The sequence below is a fragment of the Bubalus kerabau genome, chromosome X (assembly GCF_029407905.1).
Source record: "Bubalus kerabau isolate K-KA32 ecotype Philippines breed swamp buffalo chromosome X, PCC_UOA_SB_1v2, whole genome shotgun sequence".
NCBI classification, from domain to species: Eukaryota; Metazoa; Chordata; class Mammalia; order Artiodactyla; family Bovidae; genus Bubalus; species Bubalus kerabau.
In genome coordinates this window covers 148664412-148691133 of record NC_073647.1, presented here as the reverse complement: position 1 = coordinate 148691133, position 26722 = coordinate 148664412, and the positions used below count along the sequence as shown (strand labels likewise).

The 26722-nt window shown below is 44.3% G+C and overlaps 1 protein-coding gene and 1 long non-coding RNA gene across 4 annotated transcripts in view; both read right to left on the bottom strand.

Moving 5' to 3' along the window:
- LOC129639268 (melanoma-associated antigen B5-like) overlaps positions 1 to 26722 on the bottom strand; it is a 90829-nt gene that overhangs the window by 34304 nt on the left and 29803 nt on the right. The window lies entirely within an intron of this gene.
- On the bottom strand, positions 4275 to 5284 carry LOC129639270 (uncharacterized). The gene is made up of 2 exons (XR_008708320.1): positions 5115 to 5284; positions 4275 to 4505 (listed from the first exon to the last, which is right to left on the bottom strand). It is a non-coding gene; the product is annotated as an uncharacterized LOC129639270 (long non-coding RNA).

The following is a 26722-nucleotide window of genomic DNA, read 5'->3' as shown; positions in this document are numbered from 1 at the left end:
ACCCGCTCTCTCGGCAGTGAAAGCACGGAATCCTAACCACCAGAGAATTCGCTCCATACAGTCCTTTACTTTAAATGTGTTGTAGGGTTTTCACCTCCTCCAGTCGTGATGATATATATTGACCCATCTTGTTCTTTTCTGATAACCATGATGAGCAACGACTATATTTTTGCAGGCTAAAGCTAAAACTCAGCAAGACTAACCAGCCCCTCTAAGAATTAAGCCTGTTCTCAATAACGCTTTGCAGGGCAGGGTGGGGTGGGGCGGGGCGGGTGGCTAATATAGTGCATCCGGATGTGCTCAGTCGTGTCCACTCTTTGCAACCCCATATAGACATTGATTCAATTCATAATAATGGAGGATTTTCGTGACTACGACTCAAGTATCCAAGTTATAATCACAATAATAATCATTCAGACCATAATATTCTCTGCCATTACTGTACTCCAGCAATACAAAAATCCAGATACAGCAAAATGGCCACATCACTGGACAGTTTTCACTCTGTCATGGTGACTTAGTGCAGAGTATAAATGTGATGTGGACTGGGCTAAATCCTATGCCTCTGCCAAATAAGTGTGGCAAGAAAATACTATGTAACACTGCTGTGTGCTTCATTACTCAGATTAACAGAAGACATACTTGTGAAAGTAAAGCATGAAAATAGACACTATTCAGAATCCAGACAACACATAAAAGTAACTACATAACAAGAACCCGGGGTGGATTATGGTCCAAATATTGCCATGCTGTTATAAACGAGCTAAACCAGTGAGCTGCTTAGCTGAGAACAGTGACTCTGCACTCCAGAACCACTTAAGAGCTTTAAAAATGCTGATGCCCAATCCCCACACACACAGAGAAAAATTTAATTGGCCCAGGGTGGAGTCCTGGGCATAGGATTTTTAGAAACTCCCTGACTCCTTTGGTGGACTGCCAGGATTGTGAAGAGCTGGGCCCTGAACAAAGAGGCCCTGGGGGAAATGAGAGGCCTCAGACTGCTTTGGGAAAGGTATTCCAGTAGGGGGCGCTCAGCTGATTCCATGTTTCCTAACAACCATCCGTGTCCCAAGTGTTAACCTATTTTCGGAGAGGCCTTTCCAACATAGATGCTACTCTAATTATTTTCAAAGTTTTCAAAAAGTAACGGGAATTCCCTGACGGTCCAGTGGGTGTGACTCCACTGCAGGGGCAGAGGCTCAATCCCTGATTGGGGAACTGAGGTCTCCCAAAACCTATGCTGCTGCTGCTAAGGCGCTTCAGTCATGTCCGACTCTGTGGGACCCCATAGACGGCAGCCCACCAGGCTTCCCCATCCCTGGGATTCTAGAGCAACCAAATAATACTAACTACAATGATAATAAAAATCTACAGTATCTTCGGCTTTCAGGTTGAATATGGCAGGTTAAACATATCCATTTATCTCTACTCTGTCCGCAAAACCCCACTAAATGACAGTAAAGGAATAAAAAGAAAAGATATGTTCTTGTTGACAAAACAGGAGAGCAGGTAACAGCAGCCAAGTGGGGACAAGGACATTTTAATGCTTCAGAACCCTGGAAAGCTCAGGAATTGTAAGCTATCTCCGAAGGTTGAGGAAAAATTGATATCAGAGTGGGCATCTACCCTGTCTGCTACAGTTTAAAACAAAATGAAGAAAGAGCTGTATAAGCATACTATGAGTTATAGAAGCAAACAGATGAAACTGCTAAGGATTGAAAATGGTTGTTTCTGGGAAGTGGGAACTGGGTTGGGAAAAAGCAATTCTGGGTTTTGCTCTTCTGAGAGCCCTGTGTCATTTGGCCTTTAAAATTAAATCCTGAAAGCAATTATCCTTCAATTAAAAAATAAATGTAAAAAAAAAAGAAATACTAAGTATACACAAAACTTAGATTTTTTTAAAATGCTGTTTTTGAAATGCATTTGGGAGTAAAGGTATGCAAATACTGTAGATATGAATGTAAAATTGTAAAATCTTTCCAGATGACAGGTGGGTAATATGGATCAAAACTTTCAATGTGTGGAACATTTAGTCCAGAATTTTCACTCTTGAATTTTGTCCAAGGAAGTAATTGGACAACCACTGCTTTGAGTATAAAATAAAAAATTGGAAACTCTCTTACATGCCCTACACCAGAATTTTGATTTGAACAAGTGATGGCTCCTCCAAACAGTGAAATTATATGTAAATACTTTAAATGATGGATTGCATACCTCCCAGACAGTCAAAAATTCTAAAAGCCTGAAAACAAAATTTGCTGGGCATGTGAAACCTCGAAATGTTAATTTAATGCTGTTGAGTGTGCACTGGTACACTGTCTTTGGGGGACAAGGAAAAATTGGCATTACATAAATGAAAAGTTAGATATACACTTTGATCAGCAATCCTCATAGGGAGTCTAAAATGACTCCCATGAACTATACAGTGCATGGAATTCTCCAGCCCAGAATATTGGAGTGGGTAACTGTTCTATTCTTCAGGGGATCTTCCCGACCCAGGAATCAAACCTAGGTCTCCTGCATGGAAGAGGGATTCTTTACCAGCTGAGCTACCAGGGAAGCCTGAGACCTTCTAAGGATTTTTACAAATATTACATCCTGGAGTGGGAAGGGGGAGAAGAGAACGAACACACCTACCACATAAGTTTACACCTACCTACATAAGTTTATGAACAAAGAAAACAAACCTATATGAATAATGCAGCTATGAAAGTTGACTATCACTAAATCTGGTAGTAATAACTGTGGATTAGAAAAGAAAATGGTGACTCACATGGTAAACAATTCACCTGCAATGCAGGAGACCCGGGTTCAATCTCTGGGTCGGGAAGAGTCTCTGGAGAAGGGAATGGAAACTCACTCCAGTATTCTGGCCTGGAGAATTCCACGGACAGAGGAGTCTGGCAGGTTACAGTCCATAGGGTGGCTAACAGTCCCACAGGACTGAGTGACTGACACTACAGAAAACAAAGCACAGCCCAAAAGACAATTACACCTGTGGCAGAAACGTGGGATCACCCAAAAAGAGTTCTCCTTTTCCCAGGTGGCTCTCTCTCTGAAAGTTGCTCAGTTGTGTCCGACCAGAAACTGTCTGGCTCCTCTGTCCATGGGATTCACCAGGCAAGACTATTGCAGTGGGTAGCCATTCTCTTTTCAGGAGGATCTTCCCCAGGAACTGAGCCTGGGTCTACCGAATTGAAAGCAGGCTCTCTAAGCCATCAGGGAAACTCTAATCAACAAAAGGAAAAAAGAAAAAAAGCCATTGCCAGTATTACAAGGCCCGGGTTCCGGTCGTGGGTAGTGAAAAATCTGTCTGGTTTCTTTGCTCAGTTGTCTCTGATCGGCCATCCTGTCTTCGCTTGGAAAAGCCCATTGTGGCTTTATGGATATTGGGTTTCCCTTGTATCTCAGCTGGAAAAGAATTTGCCTACAGTGCGGGAGACCTGCATTCCATCCCTGGGTTAGGAAGATCCCTGCAAAAGGGGGAGGCTACTGGAAAATCCCATGGACAGAGGAGCCTGGTAGGCTGCAGTCCATGGGGTCGCTAAGAGTCAGACACGACTGAGCGACGTCACTTTCACTTTTCACTTTCATGCATTGGAGGAGGAAATGGCAACCCACTCCAGTGTTCTTGCCTGGAGAATCCCAGGGATGGCGGGGCCTGGTGGGCTGCCATCTATGGGGTTGCACAGAGTCTGACATGACTGAAGCGACTTAGCGGCAGCAGCAGCAACCCACTCCAGTATCATGGCCTGGAGCATTCCATGGACTGCATAGTGCACGCGGTCACAAAAAGTCAGACATGACTAAGCGTCTTTCACCTTAAACTCACTGAAAATCAAACCCGCAAACTGAAATGATACACAAAGCAAGCTTCAAGGGTCTAAAAAAACTGCCTGAAATCATTTATCTTTCAACCTCTTCTTTTCTACACAAGAATATTGGTCTTGTTTAGTTTCACAAGACCTCCAGAAATTGTCTGGTAATGGAAGTATTATTTCTTTCTTGGCCCTACTTGACCTAGTCTCCACCTCAACACAAGAGACTATGTTCAAGCAGGAGCAAGAAACAGAGTATGGGTACTGCACTGTGCCTGGGCCATACTGATTAGAGGGAGCTCACTCCTAATTCACTGAGGATGAGAAGCAAAAAAAAGGGTAAGCCTCTGTGAAGAGGTTGTAGCAGATCTTTCAACATAAGGGGACGAAGGCTCATTCTTCGAGAACTACATTTAAAAGAAATCTATGATAAACTGAAATAATAAATTGAATGTATTGTGCACAGTGCATTTTGGTTATGCAAATAAATGCTGAGTCCCAGCCCCCAAGATTCGCCCCTTTCCCGGCCCAGCTCCCTCGAAGCTGGCTTCCAATCCGTTGTTCCAAGGCCCCTGACTCCATGTCTTCTCTTCGACGCTCTGCGTCTGATTTCTTTCGAATAAAGGCTTTTGTTGACGGTTTAAGAAACTGATACAGGAGCGCTGCATTCGACACGAAGAAGGTTCACTATAATGTCAAATGAAACAGAGTGCCCTGAGTGCGCAGGCCTGCCAAACTATTTGTGACCCCATGGACTGTAGCCCTCCAGGCTCCTCTGTCCATGGAATTCTCCAGGCAAGAATAACGCAGTGGGTAGCCATTCCCTTCTCCAGGAGAGTCTTCCCCAGGAGCGAACCTCCATCTCCCACATTGAAAGCAGAGTCTTCGCTTTCTAAGCCACCATGGTGACTGTAATCACTAATTAAAAAAAAAAAAAAAAAAACAAAAAAAAAAAAAAAACAAACAAAAAAAACTGTCTACCAATATAGGAGGAGCCAGTTCCATCCCTGGGTCATAAAAATTAGGATTATGAAAATCTTACTAAAAATCAAGAACATGATTTCACATGATAAATACACATCAAACTCTTAACTGCTGCAGGCGTAGAAAAACTGCCCAAAGCCCTCCACGTTTCAAATTCTATTCTTCCACACATCAATATTGGCCTTGTTTATCTCACAAGGCCTCCAAAAATTATCAGAAGCTCGCCTTATCCCTACTTGGGCCTACCTCACCGAATCCTCAGTGAGACAAAAGACTCAGTTCGAGTAGAAGCAAGGACAAGAGTAAACATACCATAAAGAGCCTGTGAACATACTGATGAGGTGAGGCTCACTCCTAACACAGTGAGGCTGAGGAGCGTCAAGGGTAAGTCCAGGTCAAGAGTTTGCAGCAGATCTTTGCGCCTAAGAGGATGAAGGCTCATTCTTCAAAATACTACATTTAAAAAAATTATGATAAATTGAAATAATAAATAGAAACTATATTGCATGCATTGCATTCTGGTTATGCAAATGAACGCTGATCCCCGCCGCTGAGATTTGCGCCTTTCCCTGCCCCAGCTCCTGTGAAGCCGGCTTCCAGCCCCTTGTTCCCAGGCCCCTGACTCCATGTCTTCTCCTCGACGTTCTGAGTCTGATTTGTGTCGAATAAAGGATGTTGTTGACAGCTTAAGAAAATGATGTAGGAGTGCTGCATTTGACACACACAGAAGGTTCACTATAATGTCAAATGAAATAGAGTACCATGTGTGCTCAAAATGATGAAGGAGCACTGCATTTGACACAGAGAAGGTTCACTATAATGTCAAATGAAATAGAGTACCGTGTGTGCTCAGTCCTGCCCAGACAATTTGGGATCCCATGGACTGTAGCCCTCTAGGCTCCTCTGTCCATGGAATTCTCCAGGCAAGCATACTGCAGTGGGTAGCCATTCCCTTCTCCAGGAGAAGCTTCCCCAGGATCGAATCCGGGTCTCCCACTTTGTAAGCAGACTCTATTGTCTCAGCCATCAGGGTGACTCTAGTCACTATTTAACAACAAAAAAAAAAAAGTGCCAAAATAGGAGGGCCCAGTTCCATCCCTGGGTCGAGAAAATTGTCCAGTTCATTTGTTCAGTTCTGTCCAACTGGCTTTCCTATCCGTCACTAACTCCCAGGGCATGCTCAAACAAATGTCCACCAAATTGGTGATGCTATCTAATGGTTTTCCCCAATGTCGTCCCTTTCTCTTCCCATGTTCAATCTTTCCCAGCACCAGAAAAATCTCCTGGAAAGTGCATTCATGATTATGAGAACCATACTGGCCAAAGACCAAGCAATTTTACTGACCAATCAACCTGACCTGCCCCCTGAGAAACCTGTATGCAGGTCAAGAAGCAACAGTTAGAACCGGACATTGAAACCCAGACTGGTTCCAAATTCGGAAAGGAGTACCTCAAGGCTGCATATTGTCACCCTGCTTATCTAAGCTGAATGCCGAGTACATCATGCGAAATGCCATGCTGGATGAAGCACAAGCTGGAATCAACAGTGAGGGGAGTAGCATCAACAACCTCAAATATGCAGATGACATAACCCTTATGGCAAAGCAAAGAACTAAAGACCCTATTGATGAAAGGAGAGTGAAAAAGCTGGCTTAAAACTGAAAATTCATAAAAGGAAGATTATGGCATCAATTTGCAAACAGATGGGGAAACGATGGAACAGTGACTGACCTTACTTTCTTGGCCACTAAAATGACTGAGAACGGTGACTTCAGCCATGAAATTAAAAGACACTTACTTGCTCCTTGGAAGAAAAGCTATGATCAACCAAGACAGTGTATTAAAAAGCAAAGACATTACCTGGCCAAAAAAGGCCCGTCCACTCAAAGCTATGGTTTTTCCAGTACTCATGTATGGATGTGAGAGTTGCACTGTAAAGAAAGCTGAAAGCCGAAGAACTGAGGCTGTGGGACTGTGGTCTTGGAGTAGATGCTTGAGAGAGACCCTTTGACTGCAAGAAGATCCAACTGGTCCATCCTAAAGGAAATCAGCCCTGAATAGCCATTGGAAAAACTGATGCTGACTCTGAAATTCTAACACTTTGGCCACCTGATGCAAAAAACTGACTTAATGGAAAAAACCTTGATGCTAGGAAGGACTAAACGTCAGAAAAACAAAAAGACAACGGAAAATGAGACTTCTAGATAGCGCTATGGATTCGCAGGGCATGAGTAAGCTAGGAAAACGGATGACAGTGAAACCCAGAAGACCGCAGGCCATGGGGTTACAAAATAAGAGGACACGACTCACAGGGTCAACTGAGCAGAACAAAGCCTAACACAGTAAGCAAACGTAGAAACCTATTATGTAAAACAACGCCAGAAAAAACAAGCCCCGTCTTAAAATTTTAGTTTCACAAGGTCTGTTTTTGTACACAACGTTATTGGCTTTGTCTATTTCACAAAGCCTCCAAAAATTATGAGCAGCACAGCCTATACTTCTTCCGAGGCTTAACCAGAGGGCCACAAAAAAGACCCACCTTGAGTAAGAGCACTCCTAACACACTTAGGGTGAGGAGTGTCAAGGGTAACTCTGGGTCAAGAATTGGCGGCAGATCTCTTCATTTAAGTGCGTGAAGGTTCATTCATCAAAATATTATGTTTAAAAGAAATCTATGATGAATTAAAAGAGTAAATTCAATCTATATTGCATGCAGTGCATGACGGTTATGCAAATGAATGCTGAGTCTCCGCCCCCGAGATTCACGCCTTTCTCCGCCCAAGCTCCCAGGAAGCCAGCTTCCGGTCCCTGGTTCCCAGGCCTCTGACTCCATGTTTTCTCCTCCTCAACACTCTGAGTCTGATTTCTTCTCAATAAGGATTTTATTGACGCCTTAAGATAATGATATATGGGTGCTGGATTTGATACAGAGAAGGTTCACTATACTGTTGAATCAAAGAGAGTGCTGAACCTCCTTAGTCGTGCCCAGACGATTTGTGACCCCATGGACTATAGCCCTCCAGGGCCTCTGTCCATGGAATTCTCCAGGCAAGAATACTACAGTGGGTAGCCATTCCCTTCTCCAGGGGAAGCTTCCCCAGGATCAAATCTGGGTCTCCCACTTTGAAGCAGACTCTTTACTATATAAGCCATCAGGATGACTCTAATCATTATATTAAAAAAAAAAAAAAAAGTGACTGCCAAAATAGAACTGAATCATCAGAAAGGACCCTGATGCTAGGAAAGATGGAAAGCTTGAGGAGAAGGGGACAACAGAGAATGAGATGGTTGGATGGCATCACCACCTTGATGTACATGAGTCTGAGCAAGTTCCAGGAGTTGGTGATGAACAGGGACCCTGGCGTGCTCCAGTCCATGGGGTCGCAAAGAGTCTGACACGACTCAGGGACTGAACTGAACTGAACAGGGCATGGCTCATAGTTTCATTGAGTTAGACAAGGCTGTGGTCCATGTGATCAGTTTGAGAAGTTTTCTTTGACTCTGGTTTTCCTTCTGTCTGCCCTCTGACAGATAAGGATAAGAGGCTTATGGAAGCTTCCTGCTGGGAGAGACTGTGGGGAAACTGGGTCTTGTTCTGCTGGGCGGGACCATGCTCAGTAAATGTTTAATCCAATTTTCTGTTGATGGGTGGGGCTGTCTTCCCTCCCTGTTGTTTGACCTGAGCCCAAACTAAGGTGGAGGTAATGAAGATAATGGGCACCTCCTTCCAAAGGTTCCAGGCAGGCACTGCTGCACTCAGTGCCCCCAACCCTGCAGCAGTCCACCGCCGACCCACGCCTCCACCAGGGACTCCTGGACACCCACGGGCAAGTCTGGGTCAGTCCCTTGTGGGGTCCCTGCTCCTTTCTCCCGAGTCCTGGTGTGCACAAGGTTTTGTTTGTGCCCTCCAAGAGCCTGTTTCCCCAGTCCTGTGTAAGTTCTGTAATCAAATCCCACTGGCCTCCACAGTCAAATTCCTTGGGGGGTTCTCAGTTCCCTTGCCAGATCCCCAGGTTGGTAAATCTGTTGTGGGTCCTAGAACTTCCTTAACAGTGTGAGAATTTCTTTGGTATGATTGTTCTGCAGTTTGTGGGTCATCTGTTCGGTGGCTCTATGGTTGGGGTTAATGGCGACCTCCTCGAAGAGGGCTTATGCCACAGGCTGGGTGACCAGGGCTCCTGCACCCAGAGCCCCTGCCCCTGAGGCAGGCCACTGCTGACCCACTGTCTCTCCACAGGAGACACTCAAACACAGTTCTGGCTCAGTCTCTGTGGGGTTTCTGAGCTCTGCTGTGCGCAAGGTTTTCTTTGAGCCCTCCAAGTGTCACTGGCGGGTATGGGATTTGATTCTAAATGAAATTTCACCCCTCCTACTATCTTGTTTGGGCTTCTCCTTTGCCCTTGGACGTGGGGTATCTTTCTTTGGTGGGATCCAACATTCTCCTGTTGGTGGTTGTTCAGCACCGAGTTGTAATTTTGGACTTCTCCCAGGAGAAGACCAGGGCATGACCTTCTACTCCTCCATCTTGTAAGGGAATCTTTGGTCAGCTTCCCATAACACTGAATGGGGATATCCAAGAGATTTTGTGGTGCCGGGAAAGATTGAAAGCAGGTGGAGAAAGGGACCACAGTGCAAAGTGCAAAAAGCAGTTAAGTGGCATCACCAACTGAATGGACATAAGTTTGAGCAAGCACGAGTGTTGGTGACAGACAGGAAGGCTGGTCGGATAAGACTCAGCAAATGAACTGCACAATTTTCACGACCCTGGCATGGAACTGGGCCCTCCTATATTGGCAGTCACCTTTTCTTTTTTCTTTTTTAATAGTGATTAGAATCACCCTGATGGCTTAGACAGTAAAGAGTCCGTTCACAAAGCGGGAGACCCAGGTTCGGTCCTGGGGAAGCTTCTCCTGGAGAATGCAATGGTTACCCACTGCAGAATTCTTGCCTGGAGAATTCCATGGACAGAGGAGCCTGGAGGGCTATAATGGCATGGGGTTCGAAAATAGTCTGGGCGCGACTGAGTAGGTTCAGCACTCTTTCATTCGACACTACAGTGAACCTTCTCTGTGTCAAATGCAGCGCCCATATGTCATTATCATAAGTCGTCAACAAAATCCTTATTCAAAAGAAATCAGACTCAGAATGTCGAGGAGGAGAAAACATGGAGTCAGGGGTCTGGGAACAAGGGACTGGAAGCTGGCTTTCCCTGGTGCTGGGGCGGGGAAAGGGGCGAATCTCGGGGGTGGGGACTCAGAGAATATTTGCATAACCAGCATGCACTGCACCCAATATAGTTTCAATTTACTATTTCAATTTATCATAATTTCTTTTAAACATAGTATTTTGAAGAATGAGCCTTCATTCACTTAAGAGAAAAGATCGGTTGCAAACTCTTGACCCGGACTTACCCTTGACGCTCCTCACCCTAACTGTGTTGTGTGTGCTCGTGGTCAAGTCAGGTCTTTTGCCTTACATTTCGTCTTCTGTCGGTTAGATCTGAGAAAAACATCACTGTGTTACCCTCAATTTTTTGAAGCCTTGGGAGAAAAGCAAGGCCAACATCGTTGTATGCAAAAACAGACGTTGAGGGATGGAATGGGGAGGGAGGAGGGAGGAGGGAGGAGGGAGGAAGGAGGAGGGAGGAGGGCTCAGGATGGGGAACACATGTATACCTGTGGCGGATTCATTTTGATATTTGGCAAATCTAATACAGTTATGTAAAGTTTAAAAATAAAATAAAATTAAAAAAAAATGTAAAAAAAATAAATAAATAAATAAATAAATAAAAAGAAAAAAAAAAAAAAACAGACGTTGAAAAGTGAAATCTTTGAGGAAGGGTTTTTTCCTGGGGTTCTTATATTTAAGAGTTTTCTGTGTGGTTATGGGATGCAACTCCGAGGTTAGGATTTGGTCCGCTCAGTTGACTCTCTCAGTCGTGTCCAAGTATTTTGCAACCACGTGGGCTGTGGCACTTCAGGTTGCCTGTCTATCACCATTCTCGATGCTTACACATACTCATGCCTTTTGAATCAATGGTGCTATCTAAGTACTTCATTTTCTGTTGTCTCTTTTCTCCTTCCACCTTTAGTCCTTCCCAGCATCAGGGTCGTTTCCAGTACGTCAGTTCTTTACATCAGGTGGCCAAAGTATTGGAGTTTCAGTGCCTGCACCAGTTCTTCCAAGGAATATTCAGGACTGATTTTGGTCAGTAAGGTTCTCATAATTATGAATGGGCTTCTGGGAGATTTTTCTGGTGCCAGGAAAGATTGAAAATGGGAGTAGGAAGGGATGACATTGGGGAAAACCATTAGATAGCATCCCTGACCCGGTGGACAGGAGTTTGTGCATGGCCTGGGTGTTAGTGATGGATAGGAAAGCCAGTCGCGCAGAACTGAGGAAATGAACTGGACAATTTTCATGACCCACGGATGAAACTGGGCCCTCCTATTTTGACAGTCACTTTTTTTTTTTTAACATAGTGATTAGAGTCCCCCTGACGGCTGAGACAGTAAAGAGTCTGTTCACAAAGCGGGATCCCCAGGATCGATCCTGGGGAGCTTCTCCTGGAGAAGGGAATGGCTACCCACTGCAGTATTCTTGACTGGCGGTCCATGGACAGAGGAGCCTGGAGGGCTATATTCCATGGGGTCGCATATAGTCTGGGCACGACTGAGGAGGTTCGGCACTCTATGTCATTTGACATTATAGTTAACCTTCTCTGTGTCAAATGCACTGCCCATATATCTTTATCTTAAGCTGTCAAAAAAATCCTTATTGAGAAGAAATCAGACTCAGAGTGTCAAGGAGAAGAAAACATGGAGTCAGGGGCCTGGGAACAAGGGAGTGGAAGGTGGCTTCCCGGGAGCTGGGGCACGGAAAGGCGTGAATCTCGGGGGCGGGTACTCAGTGAATATTTGCATAACCAGAATTCACTACTTGTGATATAGTTTCAATTTAGTATTTCAATTTATCGTAGATTTCTTTTAAATGTACTATTTCGATGAATGAGCCTTAACCCACTTAAGAGAAAAGATCTGCTGCAAACTCTTGACCCGGGCTTACATTTGACGCCCCTCTGCCTCACTGTGTTAGGAATGCATGTTCCCTCATCTGTATGTGCACAGGCACACTGAAGCATTCTTATGCTTATTCTTGCTCGTCCTCAAGCTGAGTCTTTTGTCTTGTACTTAAGATTCGGTTAGTTAGGCCTGAGGAGGAATATAAGCCCAGTGACACAATTTTTGGAGGCCTTGTGAGATAAACAAGGCTAACATCGTTGTATGCAAAAACAGACCTTATGAAGGGAAAGTTTTGAGGCAGGCTTTTTTTTTCTCGGGTTGTTGTACTTAAGAGCTATCTGTGTGTTTATCGTGTGAAATTCTGAGGCTAGGCTTTGGTCTGCTCAGTTGACTCTCTCAGTCGTGAATGACTCTTTTGTAACCCCGTGGACTGTGGCACTTCAGGTTTCCCTGTCACCCATTCTCAGAGCTTACTCATACTCATGCCCTGTGAATCAATGGTGCTATCTAACCATCTCATTTTCTGTCGTCTCCTTTCTCCTCCCTCCTTTAGTCGATTCCAGCATCAGGGATTTTTCCAGTAAGTCAGTTCTTTGCATCAGGTGGCCAAAGTATTGAAATTTCAGTGTCAGCCTCAGTTCTTCCAATGAGTATTCAGGACTGATTTCCTTTAGGACGGACTGGTTGGATCTCCTTGCAGTCGAAGGGACTCTCAAGCGTCTTCTCCAAGACCACAGTCCAACAGCCTCAGTTCTTCGGCCTTCAGCTTTCTTTACAGTGCAACTCTCACATCCATACATGAGTACTGGAAAAACCATAGCTTTGACTGGACAGAATTTTTTGGCCAAGTAATATATCTGCTTTTTTTTTTTTTTTTTAATCTCTCTGCTTTTTAATACACTGTCTTGGTTAGTCATAGCTTTTCTTCCAAGGAGCAAGTGTCTTAATTTCATGGCTGCAGTCACCGTCCACAGTGATTTTAAAGCTGATGAAAATAAAGTCTGTCACTGTTTCCATCGTTTCCCCATCTATTTGCCATGAAGTGATGGGAATGGATGCCATGATCTTTGTTTTCTGAATTTTGAGTTTTAAGCCAACATTTTCACTCTCCTCTTTCACTTTCATCAAGAGGCTCTTTAGTTCTTTTTTGCTGTCAGCCATGAAGGTGGTGTCATCGGCATTTCTGAGGTTATTGATGTTTCTCCCAGCAATGTTGATTCCAGCTTGTGCTTCATGCAGCATGGCATTTCAGATGCTGTAATCTGCATATAAGTTAAATAAGCAGGGTGACCATATGCAGCCTTGATGTACTCCTTTCCAGATTTTCAACCAGCCTGTTTTTCAATGTCAAGTTCTAACTGGTGCTTCTTGACCTGCATAGAGATTTCTCACGGGGCAGGTCAGGTTGCTCAATCAGCAGGATTGCTTGGTCTTTGCTCAGTAAGGTTCTCATAACTGTGGATGGGTTTTCCTGCAGATTTTTCTGGTGCCGGGAAAGATCGAAGATGGGAGGAGAAAGGGACGACATTGGGGAAAACGCTTAGATAGCATCACCGAGGTGGACATGGGTTTAAGCAAGCCCTGAGAGTTAGTGATGGATAAGAAAGCCAGTCAGACGGAACTGAGCAAATGTACTAGACAATTTTCACGACCCAGGGATGGAACCAGGCCCTCCTATTTTGGCAGACACTTTTTTTTTTCTTAATTAGTGATTAAAGTCACCCTGATGGCTTAAACAGTAAACAGTCCACTTACAAAGTGGGAGACCCAGGTTGAATCCTGGGGAAGAATCTCTTGGAGAAGGGAATGGCTACCCACTGCAGTATTCTTGCCTGGAGAATTCCATGGACAGAGAGGATCCTGTGGGGCTACGTCCAGGAGCTCACAGAGTCTGACAGGACTGAAAGAATAACACTATTCAGATGCTAACAACAACCAAGAGCCTGAGGCCCAAAGTTATCAGGAGTAATAAACTCAATGATGCTCCCAACAATTTGTCTGGTTAAAAGATCAACTTGCAGGATTCTGTTGGCCTTGCAGCCAGGATCGGGGAACCGGAACCCTCAGAGTTCATAGCTGAACACAGGGCTATTTAGAGGTTTGGCCTGTAGTATTACTCCTTAGGGAACAGGCTTCAGATGGCTAGGTTCTCATACCCTGTAAATGCAAGGTTGAAGAGACTCACAAATTTTAAGCAATGCACATGTCTTGGGTATTATTAATTTCACTACTGTTAGCCCATTACTGACACCCATCATACTGGCTAACATGCTACTAATTTCACCAGTGAAAATCCATTTCTAACCTTCATTTCACTACTTATCAAAGTCTCTGCTGTTGATTGAGCTATGGCTAACAGAAACATTTGCAGTAGCCAGAAGCTGTGATACAAACTCCCTGATTAATATAGCCAACTACCCCTGGTGTGTGACATCCTGAGTGGGGTCATTGCTAGCTCTTAGTTTTACGCAACACACACACACAAGCTACTACTACGACACTGTCTTTGCTGGCAGTAAATTAGCAGACTTCATCATACTCTATAATATGGTCAAAGGTACTGACAAATCGCAAGAAGCTATATATCTCATTAGAAGAGTGGAAACCTAGAAAAGAGGAGTCAGTGAGGCCAGGTTGACAAAGCCCATTCAACAGGAGAGAGAGAAGCTTGGTCAAAAAAGAGAAGTTCAAAACTAACGGCTCCATCTCCAAGGCTGTCCCTCGTGTGAGGAGAGAAGCCCCAACATTCAAATCTAATGCCTCCTAACAGGGAAAATTGTTTTGATTTCTTGCTCACCAAACAACCTTCCCAATAGAATCTGTCTCCCTGTGTGAATCTGACTCCAGAGAGAGACAGAATGGAGACGTGTGTAGTCGACTGAGAAGACAAACGCAAACCTAGTTGTGGCATCTCAGTTCCCCAACCAGGGACCAAACCCCAGTCCTGTCAGTGAAAGTGCAGAACCCTAACCATTAGGCGGCCAGAGAACTCCCCCAAATTATGTTTTGTTTGACAAACTCACTGAGGATTGAGCCCGGGATGCAGTCTCTTAGTTCTCAGAGACTGCTCCAAAAAGGTAAGGGGGCAGGGGAGTTACCTGGCGGGCCAGTGGTTGGGACTCCGTGCTTCCACTGCAGGCGGCACAGGTTCAATCCCTGGTTGGAGAACAATGGGATCTAAGGGAACTAAGATCCTGCAAGCCACTCAGTGGGGCAAAAAAAGAGGTAAGAGGGGAGCCAGAATATATAGGAAGTTCTTTGCTGAGGAAAAAAAAAATATGTAGTCAACCATCAGAACATCAAAAGATTACTGGTAATCACAAAAACACACATCTCAAGTTAATGATTTTAGTATGGGAAGATGCAAGAGTCTGGGCCCATTGCAATCATTCCTTTGATATACACTTTTTCTAGGGGCACTGTCCTATTTTTCTCCATCCTGAATCTACTCAGGGCCCACCCTCGGGGTGACAGCAGTGCCTGGTAGCTTTATGGTCTCAACATCCTTTGTTTACTGAAATGGCAGGCAACATTCTCTGTCCACAGCGTACACTTGCATTCAGTGAGATGCTCCCGTTGCTCATTATTAATAAAGGGACACTTTGACTTTGTCAGTCAGGCCTGAGAGCCATATTCTGGAGACAGTGCCTTCTGGGAGTGTGTTTGGAAGCCCCCGAGCGCTCAAAATATTTTGGGTGCTGTACTTCCCATACCAGGCCAGTCCTACTTTCCAGTACAAGGGGCTTGGTTTTTGTCTTGTTTTGTGTTTTGGCTTGTGGGCTCTCCGTTCCCCTGCCAGGAATTGAACCTGGGCCCCAGCAGTGAAAGCCTAGAACCATAACTAACCACTAGACCACCAGGGAACTCCCTTGAGTTGTTTCCTTTTAGGGCTTGTTGAATGGATTCCCCCCAGCCAAGCGGTAAATGAAGTGAAGGCAGGGGCTGTGCTCATGAAACTCCTATATTCTCAGCACCCAGCAGAATGCCAGGCTCAGAGAAAGCCCTCAATACATACTTTTTGAGAAAAAGAGCCTCTGAATGGTAAAAATGCACTGACCACTTGGTTTTCTGAATCTATACAGATGAGGGCCAAACCTCCAATTGCCCAGGTGATATCCTTTCTTGCGACCTCTCAGAGAGTTTCCTGTACTGAGAAGACCTCAGGCAGCCACAGGACCGAGATCATCCCAGGGTAAACTTGGTGGCAACAGAAAATTTTCATTCATCAGTTAAACATTTACCGAGTGCCTACTACATTCTACTACAGTGCATAAATGCTCAGTCGCTAAGTCTTGTTCGACTCTTTGCAACCCCATGCACTGTAGCCCGCCAGGTTCTTCTGTCCATGGCATTTCCTGGGCAAGAATACTGGAGTGGGTTGCCATTTCCTTCTCCAGGGCATCTTCCCAGCTCAGGGATGGAACTTGCATCTCCTGTGTCTCCTGCATTGGCAGGTGGATTCTTTACCACTCAGTCACCTGGGAAGCCCACCTACTGCATTCTGAGCCCTTAATTAGACACCAGGCATACCACAATTTAGAATAAGGGCTCTCAGGCGTGATAACAAACAGTAAAATAATTCATCTGGAATAATCTATATGGAATAGAATCTTTAAAAAAGTGGATATATGTATATGTAAACTGATTCAATGTACAGCACAAACTAACACAACATTGTAAATCAACTGTATTCCAGTAAAGAAAATTGAAAAGAAAAACTAGCATAACTCAGAAGATAGAGGTATTATTGCAAAGTAACATCTTGAGCATTATTTTCTACTGGTGGAGGGGAAGTTTAAGGAAGGTTTAAAGTGACATCTGAGCCATGTCTTGAAGGATCAACAGGTGATAAAGTAACCATTCTAGTTTGACTTGTCTACCTCAGAGTATTTTCAGAGAAAGGAAAGCTCCTACCAACCTTTAAAATAGCCAAGGGTATTATTTCAACGAAAGAGTCGAATTTCATGTTTCTTGCACACTATTGGGGTTGCAGGTAGTGCAAAAGAGTATTTGCCTTTCTGTAGAACAAAGAGGTGATTGTTTGATTCGATTACCCAATGCTGTCCTTGGGTGCTCACCCTGAGTTTAGTCTTTATAGGAATTTGGCCAGTTCCATGTTTCTGGCAGACACTGTAAGATTTTATAAATGATTATTATAGCCAGCTTGCTCAGGCATACTGATGGCTGGCTGTGGAGGGTACGATTAGATTGACACATGCTGGGGTGCCAGCACCAGAAGGAACAGGATACTTCACATAGAAACGCTTGTCCTGTCTGGAATATTGGGAGAGAGTACATGCATTTCAAAAATTCAAATACCCATGTTGCATATACAGGCTTCATGAAATTTTTTCTGATTTATTTTCATAAGTCTCAGCCAGAATTGGAGAAAGCAACGGTACCCCACTCCAGTACTCTTGCCTGGAAAATCCCATGGATGGAGGAGCCTGGTAGGCTGCAGTCCATGGGGTTGCTACAAGTTGGACACAACTGAGCGACTTCACTTTGACTTTTCACTTTCATGCATTGGAGAAAGAAATGTCAACCCACTCCAGTATTCTTGCCTAGAGAATCCCAGGGATGGGGGTGCCTGGTGGGCTGCCATCTATGGGGTCTCACAGAGTCAGACATGACTGAAGCGACTTAAGCAGCAGCAGAAGCCAGAATTACAGACTTTCAAGGAAATGTGTATAAAGACAATGGTAAAGACAAATACAAAATACTTGTGAGGTTAGGCGCTAGGGAAGGTCTCAATATAAAATGTCCTGGAGAAAATATTTATGACTTGAAAAACTATCCTTCTTCATCAGTGTTTTCTAAAGTTGATCCAAAACCACAGTTTCAAACTCTGCTAAGATGATAAAATGCAGATTCCAGGCCTCCTTCTAAGATCTGATTGGGAGAAGATTGGCATATTTAAGGATATTCGCTTCCCATCCATGAATGTATTAGCATAGTATATCTTTCTTTTATTTCAGTTCAGTTCAGTCGCTCAGTCATGTACGAGTCTTTGCAACCCCATGAATTGCAGCACACCAGGCTTCCCAGTCCATCACCAACTCCTGGAGTTCACTCAAACTCACCACCATCGAGTCAGTGATGCCATCCAGCCATCTCATCCTCTGTCATCCCCTTCTCCTCCTGCCCCCAATCCCTCCCAGCATCAGAGTCTTTTCCAATGAGTCAACTCTTCGCATGAGGTGGCCAAAGTACTGGAGTTTCAGCTTTAGCATCATTCCTTCCAAAGAACACCCAGGACTGATCTCCTTTAGAATAGACTGGTTGGATCTCCTTGCAGTCCAAGGGACTCTCAAGAGTCTTCTCCAACACCACAGTTCAAAAGCATCAATTCTTCGGTGCTCAGCTTTCTTCACAGTCCAACTCTCACATCCATACATGACTCCTGGAAAAACCATAGTCTTGACTAGATGGACCTTTGTTGGCAAAGTAATGTCTCTGCTTTTGAATATACTATCTAGGTTGGTCATAACTGTCCTTCCAAGGAGTAAGCGTCTTTTAAATTCATGGCTGCAATCACCACCTATATGCAGGTCAGGAAGCAACAGTTAGAACTGGACATGGAACAACAGAATGGTTCCAAATAAGAAAAGGAGTACATCAAGGATGTATATTGTCACCCTGCTTATTTAACATATATGCAGTGCACATCATGAGAAATGCTGGGCTGGAAGAAGCACAAGCTGGAATCAAGATTTCTGGGAGAAATATCAATAACCTCAGATATGCATATGACACCACCCTTATGGCAGAAAGTGAAGAGGAACTAAAAAGCCCCTTGATGAAAGTGAAAGAGGAGAATGAAAAAGTTGGCTTAAAGCTCAACATTCAGAAAACTAAGATCACAGCATCTGGTCCCATCACTTCATGGCAAATAGATGGGGAAACAGGGGAAACAGTGTCAGACTTCATTTTGTGGGGCTCCAAAATCACTGCAGATGGTGATTGCAGCCATGAAATTGAAAGACGCTTACTCCTTGGAAGGAAAGTTATGACCAACCCCTTTTATTTAGGTGCTGTTTAATATTTCCTTCTATGGCATGTACATCTTTTGTCAGATTTATTCCTAGCTACCTTATATTTTTTGCACAACTCTTTGTGACCCTATGAACTGTAGCCCACCAGGCTCCTCTAGTAAAATAAAAATATTAGAATGAAAGATTTCATTAAGATTTCAATAAGCTATAAAGCAAATACAATGAATAATTAACTGTAGTTGATGTATCAATCATGTCCTGTCCAAAGGCAGAAATAAAATTATTTTCATAGGCAAAATTTTATATAAAGAATGGTTAACCCATGTATTAGAGAGCTGAAAAGGCAAAATGAAAACCCTAAGATAGCATTGCTAAAAATCAGCTATGGCCTCTAGAACTGGATGAAAAAAGAGAAGTTGGTATTAAGAATGACCAAAAACAAAAACAAAAACAAAAACAAAAACACAGAGTTATGCCACATAGCACAGGAAACTATATTCAGTATCTTGTCAGAAACTATAATGAAACAGAATCAGAAAAAAAGAGAATTTAAATATATACATATATATGCATAACCAGGCTAGGCTTCAGCAGTATGTGAGCTGAGAACTTTCAGATGTACAGGCTGGAATTAGAAAAGGCAGAGAAACCAGAGACGAAATTGCCAACATCCATTGGATCATAGAGAAAGCAAGGGAATTGCACAAAAACATCTACTTCTGCTTCATTGACTGTGCTAAAGCCTTTGACTATGTAGATCACAACAAACTGTGGGAAATTCTTAAAGAGATGGGAATAGCAGACCATCCTGAGAAGCCTGTATGCAGATCAAGAAGCAACAGTTAGAACTGGACATGGAACGGTTCAAAATTGGGAAAGGAATACGACCAGGCTGTATATTGTCACCCTGCTTATTGTACTTATATGCAGAATACACCGTGCGAAATGCCAGGCTGGATAAAGCACAAGCTGGAATCAAGATTGCTGGGAGAAATATCAACCACCTTAGATATGATATTCAGGTGACACCACTCTAATGACAGAAAGCAAAGAGGAACTAAAGAGTCTCTTAATGAAAGTGAAAGAAGAGAGTGAAAACACTGGCTTAAAACTCAACATTCAAAAAACTACATCATGCCATCCGATCCCATCACTTCATGGAAAATAGATGGGGAAACAATAGAAACAGTGACAGACTTTACTTTCTTGGGCTCCAAAATCACTGCGGATGGTGACTGCAGCCATGAAATTAAAAGACGCTTGCTCTTTGGAAGAAAATCTATGACCAACCAAGACAGCATATTAAAAGGCAGAGATATTACTTGGCCGAAAAAGATCCGTCCACTCAATGGTTTTTCCAGTATGGTTTTTCCAGTACTCATGTATGAATGTGAGAGTTGCACTGTGAAGAAAGCTGAAGGCCAAAGAACTGAGGCTGTTGGACTGTGGTCTTGGAGAAGGCGCTGGAGAGTCCCTTGGACTGCAAGGAGACCCAACCAGTCCATCCTAAAGGAAATCAGTCCTGAATAGTCATTGGAAGAACTGATGCTGACACTGAAATTTCAATACTTTGGCCACTTGATGTAAAGAACTGACTTACTGGAAAAGATCCTCCTGCTGCTGCTGCTGCTGCTGCTGCTGCTGCTGCGTCACTTCAGTCGTGTCCGACTTTGTACGACCCCATAGACGGCAGCCCACCAGGCTCCGCCGTCCCTGGGATTCTCCAGGCAAGAACACTGGAGTGGGTTACCATTTCCTTCTCCTGATGCTAGGAAGGACTACAGTTTGGAGAAAAGAAAGTAATAGATAATGAGATGGTTAAATAGCACCATGGATTCGAAAGGCATATGAATATGAGTAAGCTCTGAGAATAGGTGATAAGAAACCCCAAAGGCCACAGTGCGTGGAATTACTAAGTAATCGGACGCGACTGAGAAAGTCTACTTAAAAAATGGCAGTCTAACAGAAAAAACAAACACACAAAAACCTATTTAAGTATAGCAATCCCCCCCCCCAAAAAAAAAAAACAAAAAAAAAACAACCTGTCCCAAGTTCCATTTCACAAGGTCTGTTTTTGTATACAACCAAATTGGCTTTGTGGAGCTCACAAAGCTTCCAAAAACTGTTAAAGACACAGTTCAAATTCTTCCTTATAAGCCTAGCTGTATACTAAACGCAACACAAAAGACCCACCTTGAGAACGAGCACTCCTAACTCAGTTAGGGTGAGGCACGTCAAGGGTAAGTCTGAGTCAAGAGTTTGCAGCAGATGTTTTTACTTAAGAGCATGAAGGTTCATTCATCGAAATATTATGTTTAAAAGAAATCTATGATGAATTAAAAGAGTAAATTCAAACTATATTGCATGCAGTGAATGACGGTTATGCAAATGAATGCTGAGTCTCCGCCCCTGAGATTCACGCCTTTCTCCGCCCAAGCTCCCAGGAAGCCAGCTTCCCGTCCCTGGTTCACAGGCCTCTGACTCCATGTTTTCTCCTCCTCAACACTCTGAGTCTGATTTCTTCTCAATAAGGATTTTATTGATGCCTTAAGATAATGATATACGGGTGCTGGATTTGACACAGAGAAGGTTCACTATACTGTTGAATCAAAGAGAGTGCTGAACCTCCTCAGTCGTGCCCAGACTATTTGTGACCCCATGGACTATAGCCCTCCAGGGCTTCTGTCCATGGAATTCTCCAGGCAAGAATACTACAGTGGGTAGCCATTCCCTTCTCCAGGGGAAGCTTCCCCAGGATCAAATCTGGGTCTCCCACTTTGAAGCAGACTCTTTACTATATAAGCCATCAGGATGACTCTAATCATTATTAAAAAAAAAAAAAAAAGTGACTGCCAAAACAGAACTGAATCATCAGAAAAGACCCTGATGCTAGGAAAGATGGAAGGCTTGAGGAGAAGGGGACAACAGAGAATGAGATGGTTGGATGGCATCACCACCTTGATGTACAAGAGTCTGAGCAAGTTCCAGGAGTTGGTGATGAACAGGGACCCTGGCGTGCTCCAGTCCATGGGGTCGCAAAGAGTCTGACACGACTCAGGGACTGAACTGAACTGAACAGGGCATGGCTCATAGTTTCATTGAGTTAGACAAGGCTGTGGTCCATGTGATCAGTTTGAGAAGTTTTCTTTGACACTGGTTTTCCTTCTGTCTGCCCTCTGACAGATAAGGATAAGAGGCTTATGGAAGCTTCCTGCTGGGAGAGACTGACTGTGGGGAAACTGGGTCTTGTTCTGCTGGGCGGGACCATGCTCAGTAAATGTTTAATCCAATTTTCTGTTGATGGGTGGGGCTGTCTTCCCTCCCTGTTGTTTGACCTGAGCCCAAACTAAGGTGGAGGTAATGAAGATAATGGGCACCTCCTTCCAAAGGTTCCAGGCAGGCACTGCTGCACTCAGTGCCCCCAACCCTGCAGCAGTCCACCGCCGACCCACGCCTCCACCAGGGACTCCTGGACACCCACGGGCAAGTCTGGGTCAGTCCCTTGTGGGGTCCCTGCTCCTTTCTCCCGAGTCCTGGTGTGCACAAGGTTTTGTTTGTGCCCTCCAAGAGTCTGTTTCCCCAGTCCTGTGTAAGTTGTGTAATCAAATCCCACTGGCCTCCACAGTCAAATTCCTTGGGGGTTCTCAGTTCCCTTGCCAGATCCCCAGGTTGGTAAATCTGTTGTGGGTCCTAGAACTTCTTTAACAGTGCGAGAATTTCTTTGGTATGATTGTTTGTGGGCCATCTGCTTGGCGGCTCTATGGTTGGGGTTAATGGCGACCTCCTCCAAGAGGGCTTATGCCACAGGCTGGGTGACCAAGGCTCCTGCACCCAGAGCCCCTGCCCCTGAGGCAGGCCACTGCTGACCCACTGTTCCTCCACAGGAGACACTCAAACAGAGTTCTGGCTCAGTCTCTGTGGGGTTTCTGAGCTCTGCTGTGCGCAAGGTTTTCTTTGAGCCCTCCAAGTGTCACTGGCGGGTATGGGATTTGATTCTAAACGAAATTTCTCCCCTCCTGCTATCTTGTTTGGGCTTCTCCTTTGCCCTTGGACGTGGGATATCTTTCTTTGGTGGGATCCAACATTCTCCTGTTGGTGGTTGTTCAGCTCCGAGTTGTAATTTTGGACTTCTCCTAGGAGAAGATGAGGGCACGTCCTTTTCCTCCTCCATCTTGTATGGGGATCTTTGGTCAGATTCCCATAACACTGAATGGAGTTTTCCAAGAGATATTTTGGTGCCAGGAAAGATTGAAAGTAGGTAGGCAAAGCAGCCACATTGCAAAAAGCAATTAGATGGCATCACCAACTGAATGGACATGAGTTTGAGCAAGCACGGGTGTTGGTGACAGATAGGAAGGCCGATTGGATAAAACACAGCAAATGAACTGAAAAATTTTCACAACCCAGGGATGGAACTGGGTCCTCCTATATTGGAATACACTTTTTTTTTTTTTTTAACTGATTAGAGCCACTCTGATGGCTTAGACAGTAAACAGTCTGCTTACAATAAGGGAGACCAGGTATGATCCTAGGGAAGTTTCTCCTGGAGAAGTGAATGGCTACCCACTGCAGTATTCTTGCCTGGAGAATTCCGTGGACAGAGGAGCCTGGAGGGCTCTAGTCCATGGGATCAGAAAGAATTGGACATGACTGAAGCGACTCAGCACCGCACACAGCACACATGGTACTGTTATTCAATGTAAACTGCCTAGGACAAAGGACTGTGGAAGCATATTCATGTGTTCATTCACTAATTAAGTATCTATTGAGCACCTATTATGTTACATGTGCAACATTTTAAAACCCTGTTGGTACAACAGGAACAAAACAGATGATGCCCTGCTCTCATGGGGTTTGCATTCTAGTGGAAAAAACATATAACAAATAGTATTGCAGTATATTAGGATGCCATGTGTGCTATTGGTCTGCACCACACAGGCCTGCAAACCTTGAAGTTGCTCAGAGACAGTGACAGAGACATTGGTGGTTTATTGGACAAGGGATCTTAAGCAAAGTGCCCTGAAGTAACACCCTACTGTTTGTGGCAGGTAGCAACTGGGATGTGGCAGCAGTCTTCACTACTCAGGGTAGTCAGAGGCTACTGTTCATAGGGGGCAACTGATGTCAAGTGGGCTCATCAGTAACCAGGGGCTAATCAAGCTCTGTAATGAAGAGGGTTGGGTAGTCATGTGAGTGAAGCAGGGACTGGTGGGGAAGGGGGTGTATAGAGAGCAAGAGAACAGCTACCTTGAATTGCCTGACCATAAAGGCACTTTCAGATCAGATCAGATCAGTCGCTCAGTCACTATATAGAAATGTAAAGTAGCAGCAGTGGTACCAAGTGACTTGTAGAGAGGGGACATCTGAGCAGACAGCTGAATAGAGACAGTGGCGTTGGGGACAAGTCTCTACAGGTCTCTTGCATTTCTACCCCACTGTTAAGCAAAGGCATTGACAGCTTTTGTTCCAGATTATCTTTCCAAGGATGTCTGTAGAGCAAACTGCCCTTGGAGTACAGAGATGGTCTCTCCCTCTGAGGCTAAGGGCAGATTTATTTCCTGACCAACTAATAAAGATAATGTCCCCCTCCAGGGCAAAGTTTGGGCAGATTCGCTTGCAGCCTAGTTAAGCAATTGGGCATTTCCTAAACTTGAAGTTCCTCAGCTTTGACACAGAGCCTCTATGTTACAGTGGGCCTTTGGGCCCACTTCCTTATCACCTCGTGGAACTTGAGAAACAGGAAGTTCCCGCTGCTGGCTGTGTTTGTCTCTGTTCTTCCCGCCTCTGGGAAACTGGCGGCCAACTTGGCGGCTTATAAGTAGGGTATTTCTTAGACTACTCAGTCTTTTTTTTGGAGGGGGGATTGCAATTTTATTCTATTTTTCTTGTCATTGTTGTTCTTTAGTTGCCAAATTGTGTCTGATTCTTTTTACGACCCCATGGACTGTAGCCTGCCAGGCTCTTTCCATGGGATTCTCCAGGCAAGAATACTGAGCGGGTTGCCATTCCCTTTCCAGGGGATCTTCACGACCCAGGGATTGAACCTGTATCTTCTGGCAGATGGATTCTTTACCATCTGAGCTATCAGGGATGCCCCTTTTATTTTTTAGTGAAGTATAATTGATTTACAATATTATATTAGTTTCAGGTGTATACCATAGTGATTCAATATTTTTATAGATGATACTCCATTTAAATTTATTGTGAAATAATGGTTATATTTCTCTGTACTGTACAATATATTCTTGTTGCTTCTTTATTTCATATGTAGTAGTTTGTATCTCTCAATTCCATACTCTTATCTAGTGGTGTTTTTTTTAATTGAAGTATAGTTGATGTACAATGTTGTGTTAGTTTCAGGTGTACAACACAGTGACTCTGTTACACATACATTTGGCCACTCAGTTTGGACAACTAATTTGGTCTCATAGACACTGCAGGAGGCCCTTGGTTATCAGGAGCCCCTACCAAACCATTATTTCAGCACATGCTCAAGATCGCCATCTTGGTGAGATTAAAATCAAGAGTGCTTTCAAACAGAAACAACTGAGTTAAAAAAAAAAATTCTTCCAGCTATTACTAAACACTTCAAAGCACTGAGGGAAGGCAAGCATTAAGCATCATCTAAGTAGATGGTAAAGAGTTAACCTGCAGTGCAGGAGACCCAGGTTCTATCCCTGAGTTGGGAAGATCCCCTGGGGAAGGAAATGGCAAGCCACTCCAGTATTCTTGCCTGGAGAATCCCATGGACAGAGGAGCCTGCCAGGCTACAGTCCATGGGGTCACAAGAGAGTCGGACATGACTAAGCAATGAACACTTTCAAACATCTGCTGGGTTAAATAAAGGATGTGCCATGGGGTCCCACAGAAGGCTTAAAACTACTTATCTTATCAAATGTTGTTATTAGCTATGAAATGAGTTCCAGCACATATTCTTTGCTAGTAGCAACAGTTACTGTTTTTAACAACAGAGGAACCTTAGGACATAAGTCTGGCATATTTCGCAGAGAGTAAAAGGGCAACACATATGCTACTTCTAACCATTTCCCTTGTTCCTCACAGAACCGGTCTAATTGTAGAACAGTACTATACTTAAGAGACCCTCCAACTGGCCACCATTCGCCGTCCTCCAATGGATACCATGGCCATGCAGTATCACATAGGAAGACCAGGTGTGTTTTCTTTAAGCCCTGGGGATCAAATCTATCCCAGTTTTTCAGGATACAGTTCAAAGGAGTGAGGCTGGAATTGTCAGCTCCCATCTGTAAGAGAGAAAAAAAGCGACCAGCGCCATTTTTCTACTGGAGGCGTCCCTCCCTGCTCTAGATGGGGGTGTAGACAGACGCTACACCAAAAGCTTTTCCTTCCTGGTCGGACTTAGCCTGTCCCTTACCGACGCAGGCGCCATACTCGTCCCTCCCGGTTCTACCACCGAGATGGGGTGGGGATGTACCAGGGGTAGACTTGATAGCATCCCTACTTGACATCCAGCTCTTCACCTTTAACCTTGCTTGCCTCTGATGTTACCTGGGGTGAATCAGAGTAACCTTCCGGAATGCCTCTCAAGCTAAAACCGCTGTGGGAAACATTCGTCACCTGAGTGCCTGTGCACGACCCTGAGTATGTCCTGACCACAATAAGACCGACACGAACATAAAACAGATGTTCTTTCCAAGCATTACCACACCAGTATAACAGCCTCCTCTGATCCACTAAGAGCCGGCGTTACCAAAGGAAAAAACCCATCACAGTCCCAATCTGAGTAACCTTTAACCTCAGAGATGTTCTGGGAGCTAGAGCTCCATCTAGCTTCTGAACTTCCGATTCCTAGCGAGGCTAGGCACTTTCTTGAATACCAATCCAAGTTTGGGACCTAAGCCACAGTATACAGTAACAATATAGA